The sequence below is a fragment of the Pseudophryne corroboree genome, chromosome 3 (genome assembly GCF_028390025.1).
Source record: "Pseudophryne corroboree isolate aPseCor3 chromosome 3, aPseCor3.hap2, whole genome shotgun sequence".
NCBI classification, from domain to species: Eukaryota; Metazoa; Chordata; class Amphibia; order Anura; family Myobatrachidae; genus Pseudophryne; species Pseudophryne corroboree.
The window spans coordinates 140580729-140595305 of NC_086446.1; the positions used below are offsets into that span (position 1 = coordinate 140580729).

General features: G+C 47.9%; 1 non-coding gene across 1 annotated transcript; it reads right to left on the reverse strand.

Annotated features, from left to right (window-relative positions):
* Nucleotides 1-5466: 5466 nt before the first annotated feature.
* On the reverse strand, nt 5467-5631 carry LOC134898823 (U1 spliceosomal RNA). Its single transcript, XR_010172513.1, has one exon. It is a non-coding gene; the product is annotated as a U1 spliceosomal RNA (small nuclear RNA).
* Between the last annotated feature and the right edge of the window lie 8946 nt (nt 5632-14577).

Here is a 14577-nt window from a genome sequence, read left to right on the forward strand (position 1 = left end):
TGGGCCTTTCCTATCGGGAGATAAACTCTCTTCTGGTCTGTGTCCAGAATCATGCCCAAGAAAGACAGACGAGTCGTAGAAACCAACTGCGACTTTGGGATATTGAAAATCCAGCCGTGTTGCTGTAACACTTTCAGTGAAAGTGATACGCTGTTCAGCAACTGCTCTCTTGATCTCGCTTTTATGAGATCGCTCAAGTACGGGATAATTGTGACACCTTGCTTACGCAGGAGAACCATCATTTCCGCCATTACCTTGGTGAAAATTCTCTGGGCCGTGGAGAGACCAAACAGCAACGTCTGAAATTGGCAATGACTGTCCTGTACCGCAAATCTGAGGTACGCCTGATAAGATGGATAAATGGGGACATGAAGGTATGCATCCTGTACACAAATGCGGACAACAGGTGTCAAGCCGTGTGTTGCCTTTGTCAAGCTGTAATAAGTAGGGGTAAGGACGTTAACCACCTCAGAACATCCTCCCTTATACGTCGTCTGCAGCGCATTAATCATTAGTCAGTGACAAGTTCAAAAACTTTGGATGACAGCGGAAGCAGTCCACTGACCACTAAATCCCTTCCTCTTGTAACCAAGCTCCTGCAAACCACACCACCAACTCCCTCAGTGTCAATTTCCTCCTTAGACAGGAAAGCCAATAGTCCTGCAGGCCATGTCACTGGCAAGTCTGACGAGTCCTCTCCTGCCTGGGATTCCTCCGATGCATCCTTGAGTGTAACGCCTACTGCTGCTGGCGCTGCTGTTGTTGCTGCTGGGAGTCGATCGTCATCCCAGAGGGGAAGTCGGAAGACCACTTGTACTACTTCCAGTAGGCAATTGACTGTCCAACAGTCCTTTGCGAGGAAGATGAAATATCACAGCAGTCATCCTGCTGCAAAGCGGATAACTCAGGTCTTGTCAGCCTGGGTGGTGAGAAACGTGGTTCCGGTATCCATCGTTAATTCAGAGGCAACTAGAGACTTGATTGAGGTACTGTGTCCCCGGTACCAAATGCCATCTAGGTTCCATTTCTCTAGGCAGGCGATACCGAAAATGTACACAGACCTCAGAAAAAGAGTCACCAGTGTCCTAAAAAATGCAGTTGTACCCAAGGTCCACTAGTCCACATGTCCGTGGTTAAGTGGAGCCGGGCAGACTCAGGACTATATGACTGTGACAGCCCACTGGGTAGATGTATTGCCTCCCGCAGCAAGAACAGCAGCGGCGGCACCAGTAGCAGCATCTCGCAAATGCCAACTCGTTCCTAGGCAGACTACGCTTTGTATCACCGCTTTCCATAAGAGGCACACAGCTGACAACCTCTTACGGAAACTGAGGAACATCATCGCAGAATGGCTTACCCCAATTGGACTCTCCTGGGGATTTGTGACATCGGACAATGCCACCAATATTGTGCGTGCATTACATCTGGGCAAATTCCAGCACGTCCCATGTTTTGCACATACATTGAATTTGGTGGTGCAGAATTATTTAAAAAAACGACTGTGGCGTGCAAGAGATGCTGTCGGTGGCCCGAAGAATTGCGGGCCACTTTCTGCATTCAGCCACCGCGTGCCGAAGACTGGAGCACCACCAAACATTCCTGAACCTGCCCTGCCATCCTCTGAAGCAAGAGGTGGTAACGAGGTGGAATTCAACCCTCTATATGCTTCAGAGGATGGAGGAGCAGCAAAAGGCCATTCAAGCCTATACATCTACCCACGATATAGACAAAGGAGGGGGAATGCACCTGACTCAAGCGCAGTGGAGAATGATTTCAACGTTGTGTAAGGTTCTGCAACCCTTTGAACTTGCCACACGTGAAGTCAGTTCAGACACTGCCAGCCTGAGTCAGGTCATTCCCCTCATCAGGCTTTTGCAGAAGAAGCTGGAGACATTGAAGGAGGAGCTAAAACAGAGCGATTCCGCTAGGCATGTGGGACTTGTGGATGGAGCCCTTAATTCGCTTAACCAGGATTCAATCTGTTGAAATCAGAGCAATACATTTTGGCCACCGTGCTCGATCCTAGATTTAAAACCTACATTGTAGCTCTCTTTCCGGCAGACACAAGTCTGCAGAGGTTCAAAGACCTGCTGGTGAGAAAATGGTCAAGTCAAGCGGAACGTGACCCGTCAACAGCTCCTCCTTCACATTCTCCCGCAACTGGGGGTGCAAGGAAAAGGCTAAGAATTCCGAGCCCACCCACTGGCGGTGATGCAGGGAAGTTTGGAGTGAGTGCTGACATCTGGTCCGGACTGAAGGACCTGGCAACGATTACTGACATGTCGTCTACTGTCACTACATATGATTCTGTCACCTTTGAAAGAATGGTGGAGGATTATATGAGTGACCGCATCCAGGTAGGCACGTCAGACAGTCCGTATGTATACTGGCAGGAAAAAGAGGCAATTTGGAGGCCCTTGCACAAACTGGCTTTATTCTACCTAAGTTGCCCTCCCTCCAGTGTGTACTCCAGAAGAGTGTTTAGTGCAGCCGCTCACCTTGTCAGCAATCGGCGTACGAGGTTACTTCCAGAAAATGTGGAGAAGATGATGATCATCAAAATGAATTATAATCAATTCCTCCGTGGAGACATTTACCAGCAATTGCCTCCAGAAAGTACACAGGGATCTGAGATGGTGGATTCCAGTGGGGACGAATTAATAATATGTGAGGGGGGCGATGTACACAGTGAAAGGGGTGAGGAATCGGAGGATGATGAGGTGGACATCTTGCCTCTGTAGAGCCAGTTTGTGCAAGGAGAGATTGATTGCTGCTTTTTTGGTGGGGGCCCAAACCAACCAGTCATTTCAGTCAGCCGTGTGGCAGACCCTGTTGCTGAAATGATGGGTTCGTCAATGTTTTTCTTTTCAATCTAAGCCCCTGCAGTTTTCTGTAAGAATCTGCTTCGCTATGATGATCAACAAGTCACAAGGGCAAACACTCAGGGCTGGAGGCGTAGATCTTAGGACCAGCTGCTACAAGCATGGCAAAGGTGTCACTATCATTGGTGACACCCAGAGAGGCAGCGAGGGAGATTGTAATGCAGTGCGCGCAGATAAGCAGCGCAATGGTAAAAAGGAGGCATGGTCTCATAGGTAGGGGTGTGGCCTGTTTTCCTGAATCTCCATTTTGTTGCTCCGGGTATCCCGGGGGTTGAGTGCTGCACCCGGGGACTAGTGTGTGAGTGGTGCTGGCTCCTGCACAGTGACAGAAACTGGGTGTTGCACGTAATGTTACAGTGAAACACCCATATTCTGTCACTGAAGAGGAGCCGGCACTTTGGTGTCACCCCCCTTGGCGGGTGACACTCGGGTGTGGGCCGCAACCCCGTTGTGATGCCACTGACCCATGGGAAGCTTTACGTGGCTTACCCATGTGTTAGTAGCCCCAAGCATCTTTTGTGTTAGTCCCTGAAGAAAAACTTCAAATATTTACAAATACATTTTGTAATCAATGGGCCTAATTCAGTAAGGATTGCAAATTCTGCTAAGTAACAGAATTTGCAATCCTTTGGTTCGCATGCTGGGGCCACCCAGCATGCCGCCTCCCTTCTTGACCACGCTGAAATTGCAGTCTCAGTGCAGTTCAGCGTGATCATAAAAAATGGGTCAGCCTCCTGTTGGTGCAGACTGTATGTGTGCGCAGGAAGCCGCCACCATTTTTGTGATCGCAGCTGCTGCATGTGATGTCATGCAGCAGCTCTGACCACGCCTCCTGTTTCTCCGATGCCGACCCCATTTTGTAGCCCTGCCCATGCACCGCTCCATCTCCGACTTGGAAATGGATTGTTGCTGACCCCCCCCCCCAGCACCAATTGACAGTCAGAAGCGATCGCATTATCTGCGGGGTGCCGCAGAAAATGCAGGCGCATGCGTATGCTCTTAGCAATTTTTGCAGTTGGATTGCTTATTGCGATTGCAATCCAACCTGAATCAGGCTCTATTACCTATCACAATGCACTGCGGGTAGTACAAAATGGGGTTAATATAAGAGAAAACCCCCCCAGAGCTGTGCTCCTTAACTGTCCCTGGTGGCTAGTGGAGCGGCTGCCCAGTAATCAGTGTCCACGCTAGTGCGCACATGGCCCACCCCCTACAGCCACGCTGGATCACGGTATAGTGTGGGCACAGAAGTCCCTTACCTCCCTTTCATCAGCGGCCTCGTGATCCCGGAGGGCGGTGTGTGTGTGACTGACCTTAGGAAGAAACCGGAGCCTCCGCTGCAGTGACCCAGCAACCAGGGCACGGGAGTATACTGCGCCGCTGGGAGTGATGGAGCTGCAGTAAAGATGTCTATTAGACCTAACCTGCTGCAGCCCTTGTAGATTCTTATAAAAAAAGTTCTTCTTTTCTTGTCAAAATTAATAGCTAAGAATAGGCTGCCTGAGGCAGCCCCCTGTTAAGTGGCCTGCTACTGAAGGCACCAACTACAAACTGAGCTCCCTGTTCATGGAAGCGAGGTTATAGAGCAGGGGGCGCTGAGCATCTTGGGAACAGTCAAAAGCTTTGAGCCTGTTGGTGCCTCAGATCAAGATCCTACTCTACACCCCAATGTGAATCCTTGTGGAGTCCAGTGTACCCCACAGAAGAAATTAATGTGTCACACCCATTGGCAGCAACATTAGAATAGCTGCTGATGGGCACAATTGAGAAAGGAAGGGGGGAAAACATTTGAATCCAGCACATATATGTAATTTGAATATGTAATGTGTACCTTCCTACTTTAAAATGTAATGGATGAACCTCACCCTGTGAGAACTATCTTCATGATCAAGAGATCTCATACGCAAGAAAAGCATGTGTTGGGATAGGGCTGTGGAGGGCGGCTGCTCGAGCACACCCCCGTCAAGTTAAGGAGATTCAACTGAGGAAGCACAAGGGAACTCTTGTCTGGGGACAACAACTGCAGGGAGACCACATCTTTTCAGATGAAAATGAGAGGGCGGAAGGCTGCCTAATACTGAAGCACCCTCAAACATCAAACCATATGCAACAACTAGTACAAGCATTCCTGGGGAAAGGTCTGCAGCAGACGGATTTGCATACGGTGATGTCATCCAAGCAGTGGGCCAAAGTTGGCTGGAACCCTCATCTGCATATGAAAAGAGAAAAGGGGCGCTTGGATGACCCCTAGTTCGCATTGAACACCCCCCACCCTCCTTTGGTGTGGGGCTCATGTTGGCCATGCCCCAGCCCCTGAAGCATTCAAGCTGATTTCTTGCTGCAGCTGGGCACTGTAACAGCTCCAGAGCTGCTCTGTAAGGCAAATAAAAGGGTGTGGGCCCTGCAACACCACCTGTAGTTCGCATTGTGCGTTGGAAGGCACAAAGTAAGCAGACGGGAGAAGTCAGGATAGTGCACAAGGGCATAGAAGGGAGGGGCTCAAGAAAAGAGAAGTGGAAACAGACAGCAAACTAGGCTGGAGAGAGACCTGAGACAATGAGATCTAAATTATACCAGAGCCAACCAGGGGAAAGCACAAATGCAGTCCCCCCCCTACCACAAATTATGCAGTCGAGATTCCCACATTTGGGGAAATCACAGAGGTCAGCATACCCAGAATGCAATGAATGAACCTCACCCTGGGAAAACAATCTTCATGACCATGGTATCACCTAAGCAAAATAAGTATGATTTGAGATAGGGCTGGGGAGGGCCGCTGCTCAGGCACACCTCCGTCAAGTAAAGGAGATTCAACTGAGGCAGCACAAGGGAACTCTCATCTGGGGACAACAACTGCAGGGAGAACACATTTTCAGACGAATGTGTGAGGGCAGAAGGCTGCCTAATACTGAAGCACCCCCCAAACAACAAACCAAATGCAACAACTAGTGCAAGCATTCCTGGGGGAAGGCCTGCAGCAGATGGATTCGCATATGGTGATGTCATCCAAGCAATGGGTATAGTTGGCTGCAACCCTCGTCTGCATATGAAAAGAGAAAATGGTCACGCAGGGCATGGCGGCCTTTGTGGGGTTGCGCTTGGATGACCCCTAGATCGCTTTATACACCCCCATCAGTGTGGGGCTCATGTTGGCCATGCCCCAGCCCCTGAAGCATTCAAGCTGATTTCTTGCAGCAGCTGGACCCAGTAACAGCTCCAGAGTTGCTCTACAAGACAAGCAAAAGGGTGTGAGCCATGCAGCACCACCTGTAGTTTGCATACACACATATATAGGACATCATCTCTTATATGCCCCAGGGGCAATAAAATAGTATCCTTATCTAGGGTATCCGTCCATGCCGCTACAGCACTACACATACACACCCAGGCCGACGCAATTGCCGGTCTGAGTAAGGTACCTGAATGTGTATAAATGGACTTCAGGGTAATCTCCTGTTTGCGGTCAGCAGACTCTTTGAGGGTAGCCGTATCCTGGGACGGGAGGGCTAACTTCTTGGATAAGCGTGTTAATGCTTTGTCCACCCAAGGGGAGGATTCCCATCGTAACCTATCCGTTGATGGGAAAGGATACGCCATAAGAATCCTTTTGGAAATCTGCAGGAGATTCCCAAGCTTTTTCACATAACTCGTTCAGCTCGTGTGAGGGGAAAAGGTTACCTCAGGCTTCTTTCCCTTGTACATATGTACCCTCTTGTCAGGGATAGGGGGCTCCTCTGTGATGTGCAAAACATCTTTTATTGCCATAATCATATATCAAATGTATTTTGCCAATTTTGGCTGTAACTTTGCATCATCGTAATCGACACTGGAGTCAGAATCCGTGCCGGTATCTGTGTCAACAATCTGGATAGTGGGCACTTATGAGACCCTGACAGTCCCTGCGACATAGGATCAGGCATGGGTTGAGACCCTGACTGTCCCAAATCTTCAGCCTTGTCTAATCTTTTGTGCAATGAGTTTACACTAGCAATTAAAACATTCCACATATCCATCCAATCAGGTGTCGGCGGAGACACCACATTCATTTGCTCCCGCTCCTCTCTAATATAGCCTTCTTCCTCAGACATGTCGACACACGCGTACCGACACACCACACACACAGGGAATGCTTTTACTGAAGACATTTCCCCCACAAGGCCCTTTGGCAGAGCTGGCCCTAACCAATATGATGCCCTAGGCAAGATTTTGCCTGGTGCCCCCTAGCACCACCGCTGGTTCCGCCTCTGACCTTGCACCTCTTTCCCAGCACCATCAAACCTCACCCATAACAGTACTTATTTTGGTGTTTGTACCCCCTATATTCTAAACAGGAACAGTTCGCACATTTGGCGCACAGTCCAAAAAGGGGTGTGTTTTTGCTGGCAATGGGCATGTCCACACAATAGTACCCCCAATTAAAATTCCGCCACACAGTACTGCAATTTTATTCACATTTGATCACGTGATAGTGTCCATAATTCACATTACATCCCACAGTAGTATCACTTTACCTTATAAACGTTACTTCGTACAGTAGTGCTCCTTATTCACATTACATCACACTGAATTGCTCCTTATTTACATTACACCACACCCTATTGCTCTTTATTCACATTAGACAACACAGTAAATGCCCTTTCTATACGCAACGCTACATATTAGAGCACCTTATACACATAATGCCACACATTAGTAATGCATTTATACACATAATTCCACACAGTAATGCCCCTTACACATATGAGACACATCATTAATGTCCTTATAAACATAATGCGTCTTACACATTATGACAACCTTTATTAATGCCCTTTTACACATAATGGCCCTCATTCCGAGTTGTTAGCTCGCAAGCTGCTTTTAGCAGCATTGCACACGCTAAGCCGCCGACTACTGGGAGTGAATCTTAGCTTATCAAAATTGCGAACGAAAGATTAGCAGAATTGCGAATAGACACTTCTTAGCAGTTTCTGAGTAGCTCCAGACTTACTCGACAACTGTGATCAGTTCAGTCAGTTTCGTTCCTGGTTTGACGTCACAAACACACCCAGCGTTCGCCCAGACACTCCCCCGTTTCTTCAGACACTCCCGCGTTTTACCCAGAAACGGCAGCGTTTTTTCACACACACCCATAAAACGGCCAGTATCCGCCCAGAAACACCCACTTCCTGTCAATCACACTACGATCAGCAGAACAAAGAAAAAACCTCGTAATGCCGTGAGTAAAATACCTAACTGCATAGCAAATTTACTTTGCGCAGTCGCAGAGCGAACATTGCGCATGCGCAATTAGCGGAAAATCGCTGCGATGCGAAGAAAATTACAGAGCGAACAACTCGGAATGACCACCCTTGCGCATGCGCAATTAGCGGAAAATCGCTGCGATGCGAAGAAAATTACCGAGCGAACAACTCGGAATGACCACCAATGTCCCTTACACATATGCCGCACATTATTAATGCCCTTATACACATAATGACACACATAGTGCCCCTTACACATATGTTGCACATTATTAATGCATTTTTACATGACACACATAATGCTCCTTACTCATATTCCGAACACTACTGCACAATCAACCCACTCACATGCACACAGCACTCACACTGCCACTAACACTGTGACCTCTGCCTCTGCTTGGATACAGATGTGTCCTCATAAATCTTGCCTCAATGCTAACGTTGGGGCACCTTTTTTTTATTAAAATGCATCTTATTTGCATTGCTATGTTGTTAGGATGCACACGCAGCTTCTGCTGATTAAAATGATATGCAGCACGCCTATATACTGTGTGAGACTGTGGCTGTATCTGCATATGAAATGCTACACACAGAATATAGGCATGCCGCATATCATTTTAATCAGCAGAAGTTGCTGATGCCCCTAGGCATATCAAATGCCCTAGGCAATTGCCTAGTTTGCCTATGCCTATGGCCGGCTCTGCCCTTTGGAGAGACAGAGAGAGAGTATGCCAGCACATACCCCAGCGCTATATAACCCAGGAATAGCACAGTAACTTAATGTTTGCACAGTAGCGCTGCTGTATGTAATTTGCGCCAAATTATGTGCCCCCCCCTCTCTTTTCAACCCTCTTGTCTACCGTGGTATAAGCAGGGGAGAGTCCGGGGAGCTTCCTCTCAGCTGTGCTGTGGAGAAAAAATGGCACTGGTGAGTGCTGAGGGAGAAGCCCCGCCCCCTCGGCGGCGGGCTTCTGTCCCGCTTAAACTGTACAATTGGCGGCGGCTCATACATATATACAGTGCCCAGCTGTATATATGTTATATTTCTGCCAAAAAGAGGTTTATATTGCAGCCCAGGGCGCCCCCCCTGCGCCCTGCACCCTTACAGTGACCGGAGTATGTGAGGTGTATGGGAGCAATGGCGCACAGCTGCAGTGCTGTGCGTTACCTCAATGAAGATCATGAAGTCCTCTGCCGCCTCTGAAGTCTTCTTTTCTTCTCATACTCACCCGGCTTCTATCTTACGGCTCTGCGAGGGGGACGGCAGCGCGGCTCTGGGACGGACGGCGAGGGTGAGATCCTGCGTACCAATCCCTTTGGAGCTAATCCCTTTGGAGCTAATGGTGTCCAGTAGCTTAAGAAGCAGGACCTTGCAACTCGGAGAGTAGGGCTGCTTCTCTCCCCTCAGTCCCTCGATGCAGGGAGTCTGTTGCCAGCAGTGCTCCCTGAAAATTAAAAACCTAACAAAATACTTTGTCAGAAAGCTCAGGAGAGCTCCTGAAAAGCACCCAGTCTCCACTGGGCACAGTATCAAACTGAGGTATGGAGGAGGGGCATAGAGGGAGGAGCCAGTGCACACCCAGAACTAAAGTCTTTCTTAAAGTGCCCATGTCTCCTGCGGAGCCGTCTATCCCCATGGTCCTTACGGAGTCCCCAGCATCCTCTAGGACGTTAGAGAAAATAGGATTTTAATACCTACCGGTAAATCCTTTTCTCTTAGTCCGTAGAGGATGCTGGGCACCCGTCCCAGTGCGTACTGTGTCTGCAGTTATTAAATGGCCCTTAACTCCAGAACATTTATGTGGAGACAACTTTCCCGACTTGACCATCTTCCTTGGACGTTTTCCCCCTGTGTGACTGCTCCCCAGCCTCGGAGGGTTGCATCCATGGTCCCTAGGATCCAGTCCTGGATCCCGAACCTTCGCCCCTCTAGGAGGTGAGAACTGTGCAGCCACCAATGGAGTGAGATTCTGGTCTTGGAAGACAGGATTATCCTCCGGTGCGTGTGTAGGTGGGATCCGGACCACTTGTCCAACAGGTCCCACTGGAACACTCTGGCATGGAACCAGCCAAACTGAATGGGCTCGTAGGCCGCAACCATCTTACCCAGCAACCAAATGCATTGATGGATTAACACTCTTGCTGGTTTCAGAATTTGTTTGACCAGACTCTGGATCTCCAGAGCCTTTCCACTGGAAGAAAACCTCTTCTGTGTCCAGTATCACTCCCAAAAACAACAACCGCGTCATTGGGACCAACTGCGATTTTGGCAAGTTTAGGAGCCAACTATGTTGTTGAAGAACTGTCAGGGAGAGTGCAATGTTTCGCACTAACTGGTCCCTGGATTTCGCCTTTATCAAAAGATCATCCAAGTACGGGATAATTGTTACTCCTTGCTTGCGATCACCCTGGTGAAAATCCTCGGAGCCGTGGACAGACCAAACGGCAATGTCTGAAATTGGTAATGACAATACTGAATTGCAAACCTCAGGTAGCTTGATGCAGAGGCTAAATGGGAACATGTAAGTAGGCATCCTTTATGTCTACCAAAACCATGAAATCTCCTTCCTCCGGACTGGAGATCACTGCACTGAGAGATTCCATCTTGAAATTTAATTTCCTTAGGTAGAAATTGAGGGATTTCAGATTTCAGATTGGTCTGACTGAGCTGTCCGGCTTAGGGACCACGGAGAGGCTTGAATAAAAACCTTCTCCCTGCTGACTAAAGCCGATTTGAACAATCGGTCAGGGGGAACGTCTTGAAACCCCAGTTTGTACCCTTGGGACACTATTTGTAAAACACACGAGTCCAGGTCCGAATGAATCCAGAACTGACTGAAGAGTTTTAGACGTGCCCCCACTGGTGCGGGCTCCTGCAAGAGAGCCCAAGCGTCATGCGGTGGATTTGGCAGAAGCAGAGGATGATCTCTGCTCCTGCGATCTTGAAGAGGATGCAGACCTCTTCCCTCTTCTCCTTCCTCTACCTGCAAAGAAAGGGGAATCTTAACTTCTTGCATATCTATTGGGCCGAAATGACTGCATCAGATAATGATGCGTCTTCATCCGTTGGGAGGGAACATAGGGCAAGAAGGTTGACTTACCTGCGGGAGCTGCCGAGATCAAATTAACTAGGCAGTCACCAAACAACGCTTCACCTTCATAGGGAAGAGACTCCCTTTCTTCTTGGAGTCAGCATCAGCATTCTCTTGTTGAATCCACAATGCCCTCCTATCCGAGACTGCCATGAAATTGGCCCGTGAACTCAAGAGTCCTATATCCCTTGCAGTCTCACGTAAGTATGCTGCAGTGTCCTTGATATGATACAACGTAAGGAGTATCCCATCTCTCCAAGGTATCTATATCGGATGACAAGGTATTCGACCAATTCTTGAATACTACTACTCACCCATGCACATGTAATGGCAGGTCTAAGTAATGTACCCTTGGTTACATAACTAGAAATAATGTAGCTTCCTGCATACGATCCGCTGGATTTGTGACAGGGCCCCGTGCAGAACAGGGGGTGACTCCCACTTTATTCTGTCCGCGGCGGGAAATGAATAAACAACCAGAATCCTTTTGGGGATTTGAAACCATCTTGTCGAGCTGGCCCAGACTTTCTCAAACAGAGATGGAGGAACGTTACATCAGCTTTCATTATATATCTATATATACATACATATAGACCCCTTTGTCAGGAACAGCAGGGTCTTCAGTAATTTTAATATGTCCTTAATATCCACAATCATGTACTGAATGCTCCTTGCCAATATTGGATCTAATCAGGAAACATTATGGTCGACATAGGAATCAGTATCCGTGTCAGTATCAGTGTGTAGTAACTGGGCAAAATAACATTTTTGCGACCCCGCGGGGCCTGAGGGAAAAGAAACATAGCCATGAACATCACATCTATTCTCTACGTCTGTGTCTGGGACACAGATTTATCCAACCTTACTCTGATATTACTGAAACTTTTACCCAGTCAGTTATTGGTGGTGCCAACAGGGCCACCATCATATGTCTGCATTCCTAATATAGTTTCCTCTTGGGAAAAACATTCAGCCACCGACATGTTGACACACATGTACCAAGTACCCACAGACACATCGGCTTATGGGGGACAGACCGTCAGTAAATCTGTCAGAGGGACACAGAGGATTTTTCAGCTCACAATCCAGCGCCAAAAGTACACAGTCTGGGAAATAATAAACTCTATAGTGATAGACTTGTAATGCTCTAAAGATGTTCTGGTGAGGTGAGGAAGAAGCCCCGCTACTGTAATGGCGCATATCTGTCCCGCTCAGAAATAATTAATTACGCTAGCGGGGTAAGGACAGTGCCCAGGCACTAATGTCCACTTTTTCCAGCCTTTTGTGAGGAATTTATGCTGCCCAGGGTGCCCCCCCCCGTGCCCTGCACCCTGCAGTGCCTGTGTTTGTGTGGGAGCATGGCGCGCAGCGTTCCGCTCGCTGCTCGGTACCTCAGAATGCCATCACTGGAGAAGAAGTTCACACCCTTTGAAAGTCTTAAAGTGCCCATGTCTCCTGCGGATCCCGTCTATACCCCATGGTTCTTAATGTGACCCCAGCATCATCTGTCTTCTGGCTCTGTAAGGGGGTGACGGCAGGCTGCGGGAGTGTGCATCTAGGCGTACCTAGCGAGCAGCACCCTCAGGAGCTAATGGTATCCTGTCAGCCTGAAGCAGAGCCATTGAACTCACTAGAAGTTGGTCATACTTCTCTCCCCTAAGTCCCACGAAGCAGGGAGACTGTTGCCAGCAGCCTCCCTGAAAATAAAAAAAACTAACAAGTCTTTTCAGAGAAACTCAGTAGAGCTCCCCTGTAGTGCATCCAGTATCACTGCGCACAATACTAAAACTGGAGTCTGGAGGAGGGGCATAGAGGGAGGAGACAGTTCACACCCTTTGAAAGTCTTAAAGTGCCCATGTCTCCTGCGGATCCCGTCTATACCCCATGGTTCTTAATGTGACCCCAGCATCATCTAGGACGTATGAGAAAACAAATAACGCACACATGAGGAGGAGAGAACTAAGGAAGCTATAAGGAGAAGAGGGGAGGGAGGGAGGGTTGAAAGGTAAGGTAGTAAAGGCATATTGGATAAACTACAACCTTATACATATTCATTAATGTACCAGTAGTTAGAAGTAGAAGAGCTCTAACAGAAACCACAAAGCTTATCTAAAGCCACACCACACTGGATATGCCCAATCTCATTTGATTTTTGAAGCAAAGCAGTATTGGACTTTGTTAATACATGGATGGGAGACTGCTTGGTAGTATCAGATTCTTTAGGTGTTTTTAAACTACCAACACCATTTTCTTGGTACATTTAATTTTTACATATATTCTTTTATGTACCAGAAGTTAGAAGTAGAAGAGCTGTAATAAAAACCACCAGCTCATCTACAGCCACAGCACACTGGATTTGCCCAATCTCTCCTGATCATGGAAGCTGAGCAGTGTTGGTCCTGGTTTTAGTACTTGGATGGGAGACCACCAGGAAATACCAGGAGCTGTGTGTATTTTTACAATACTGACACCGTTCTCTTGATGCATTCCATTTTGAAACATTGGGGCAGATCTATTAAGCCTGGTGAACTGATAAAGTGCAAGGTGATAAAGTACAAGCCAGTCAGCTCCTAACTGTCATTTTTCAAACCCAGCCTGTGACATGGCAATTAGGAGCTGATTGGCTGGTACTTTATCACCATGCAAATTATCATTTCACCAGGTTTAATAAATCGTCCGCTTACTCATTTATGTACGAGTAGTTAGAAGTAGAAGAACTCTAACAGAAACCACTAAGCTCATCTACAGCCACACCACACTGTATATGCCCAATATCACCTGATTTTAGGCCTGGTTTGTTCTTGGATGTGAGACCACCTGGGAATACCAGGTGCTGTAGGTAGTTTTATACTACCAACACCGTTCTCTTGATGCATTCTATTTTGAAACTTATTCATTGATGTACCAGTAGTTAGAAGTAGAAGTTAGAAACAGCAAAAATCATCTACAGCCGCATCACACTGGATATGTCCAATCTCATCTGATGTTGGAAGCTAAGCAGTGTTGTGCCTGGTTAGTTTTTGGATTTCAGGTCCTGCCTTCTGGTTTGGCCACGGCACCTCGGAAATTCACCAAGGTCATGGCCGTGATGACGACCCTTCACCATCGGTGGACCAGGGAGGAATCTCTCCTCCCGATAAACATTCTGGAATTGCAGGCAGTGTTCAATTCATTGACACTGGCCCTGCCTCTAGTACAGAACAGGCCTGTTCAAGTACAATCGGACAACGCCACCACGGTAGTGTACACAAATCATCAAGGCGGCACTCGAAATTGCATAGCAAAGCTGGAAGTATCAAAAATCCTCAATTGGGTAGAACGTCATCTGCCAGCAATATCGGCAAGTGTTCATTCCCGGAG